The sequence below is a fragment of the Brassica oleracea genome, chromosome C9, assembly GCF_000695525.1.
Source record: "Brassica oleracea var. oleracea cultivar TO1000 chromosome C9, BOL, whole genome shotgun sequence".
Classification (NCBI taxonomy): Eukaryota; Viridiplantae; Streptophyta; class Magnoliopsida; order Brassicales; family Brassicaceae; genus Brassica; species Brassica oleracea.
The window spans coordinates 5,290,559-5,293,421 of record NC_027756.1 but is presented as its reverse complement, the minus strand read 5'-3'; positions in this window follow the sequence as shown (position 1 = coordinate 5,293,421).

The following is a 2,863-nucleotide window of genomic DNA, read 5'->3' as shown; positions in this document are numbered from 1 at the left end:
GAATTTGGTGATACCCTGATGCCAAATCAATCTTCGAAAACCAACTAGCTCCCCTTAGCTGATCCAACAACTCGTCTATCCTCGGAAGAGGATACTTATATTTGATTGTGATATTGTTGATTCCTCGATAATCAATGCAAAGTCGCATGCTACCATCCTTCTTCTTGACAAATAAGACCGGAGCTCTCCATGGTGAAGAGCTAGGTCTTATGAAACCTTTCTCCATTAAATCTTCAAGTTGTTTCTTCAAGTCTGCTAACTCCGCAGGTGCCATGCGGTAGGGAGCCTTTGCTATCGGCTTCGCTTCAGGTTCCAAATTAATTGTGAAAGGGTTACTCCGAGGTGGAGGTAACTCTTTCAACGCTGCAAACACATCCTCGAATTCTTGTACTACCGCAATATCTGTAATTTCAACTCCATTGCTAGCGGGTCCTTCACTAGCAGTTACTGTTACCAGATACTCTTCTCCATCCTTAAGCAAATCTTCCACTCTCAAGGCAGCTACTAAAGACACAGACTTGCTTGGACTGATCCCGTATAACACTATTTGACGTTGCCCGTTCTCCTTGAACGAAATACGACATTTTCCACAATCTAATTGTGCCCGATAGCCTGATAACCAATCCATGCCCAAGATAACTTCACATCCTTTTAAGGGCACCACCAAAAAATCTGCCAAGAACATCTTTTCGCAAATGACTAACGGAACTCTTCTGAGGCATTCTTTTGCTTGGAGGGTTTGGTCTCCGGGAGTCATTACAGCCACATCCATCCTGTCAATCACAAAAGATCCCACAAACTCGGCAGTTACCTCAGGGGTCACAAAACTATGTGTTGCCCCGGAGTCGAACAATACATGTGTGGGACGCCCCGCAACATGTAAAGTTCCTGCCACAACATCAATATATATCAACAACATAATAATTATCCAATAGAAATTAACCAATCCATCACAAGCAATCACACAACACAAAGTCAAATTAGTAAGGTTAAAGAACCCAAATACCTGTGATGGGACCCTTAGATGGGCCTGGAGGTTTAGTATCCTCTAGTTCTAAAGCGTAAACTCTACCTCCTATAGCTTGCCTTTTTGGCGCTGGTGCGATTGCATGTGGAGCTGGAGGAGGATGGACAGTGATTGGCGTAGCTGGGATAGGACGGTTGATGCTGCACTGGGTAGATATGTGCCTTTTCTTTCCACACGTGAAACATGTAGGATTGTAGGAGTTTGACTGAAAGGATCCAGGTTTCTTCCCGTAGGATTCACTTGACTTATGGCCTATCTTGCCACAGTTAAAACATTTCCATGTGAACAGAGATCGTCGACTTGGCCCTCCCGATTCCTTTTCCTTATCTTTACCCTTAAAAGATCTTTGGTTTCCACCATACTTTCCTCCTTGATGCTGCTTGGATTTCTTAGTCGCCGCCTTCTCAGCTTCCAATCCAATCTCCACACTCCCAGCCTTTTTCACTAGCTCGGTGACACTCTCGTAGTTCCCGACTGCCAGTCTATTTTCTAACTCTGGTTTTAGACCAAACATAAAGTTAGATATCATGGTTTATGCATCATCTTGTCCTCGCAGCACATGTCGTCGCAGTCGCATAAATTCAGATTCATATTCTCTAACCGTCTTATCTCCTTGTACCAAGTTTGCAAACTGACGTTGAAGCCTTCGCTTGGATTCAGGAGTGAAGTACTTGCGTTCAAATTCTTTTTTGAATACCGCCCAAGTGGTGACCATATGTCCTACTTGGTGATCCCTACTCTCCCACCATTCTGCCGCGTCTTTTTCTAAGTATTATACCGCCATCTTTTTCTTAGACTCTTCGGAACACGTCAGGGTCTCAAAGTTTTTCTCCATAGTTCGAAGCCACTGGTCGGCTTGAAATGGATATGTCCCGCCTTCAAAATGTGATGTCTTCATATTCTTCACGATAGTTATCAACGGTAACATCGGTATAGCCACTATAGGTTGTGGTGGCATAAATGGCTGAGGTTGCACCAGAGGTTGTTGCAGTGATCTCGCTATCACGTCTAGAAGCATCTTCAGAGTGTGCTCTATTCCTACTCCTTGTTGTGGTGGATCATGAACTTCTGGTTTAATCGGGTTGTTCCGCCTCACTGGTCTAGGTCCTTGGAAACTTGACTCTCTATCACCTGTTTCTGGTTTTCCCCTTACAGTATGGTTTGGTGGAAAGTTTTCTTCTGGTGGTATCTCTTGATAATGTCCAAACAGATTGTTGTTTCTTCTTACGTTTTCTTCACTGGATCCTTGGTTGGTGTGCGCCAGTGTTTGCACCCTTCCCTCGGATTCATATCCCAATCCTCTTCTTCTTGAGACTCTGTCTATACCCATCATCCAATCTTGTCCCCCATCACTCCTTCCCCTCCTTGCCATCTGCAATCCACAAACAGGGAATTCCTATTTAGAATACTAATTAGAGCGGAACTCTGCTGGTTTCCTAATACATCTTTTGCGACACTTTTGACTCGATAAAACATGGAAAGTATGTGATTGACCGCATGATCTAAACCATGCTCTGATACCACCTCTGGAACACCCCCGAACCGTTTTATACATCGGTCAGTCAACCGGGCAACAATCAAACAAGAACATGCCCAAACGACATTCCTCTGCCAAGTCCGGAAGTGATACAACGGGTTGAGAATAGACTTTCCAAGTCACAAAACATAATTCTGTAACCTACAATATCCATTCAAAACTCGTTTCCTCTAATCTTCGGCCTGAGGGTTTGCATCCCGTACCAAATCATAGAGTTGTGTTAGGTTGGGTTAACCTAATATCAGATTCAACACGTCACGATTATAAACATACTTTATTTCATATATATAAAACACGAA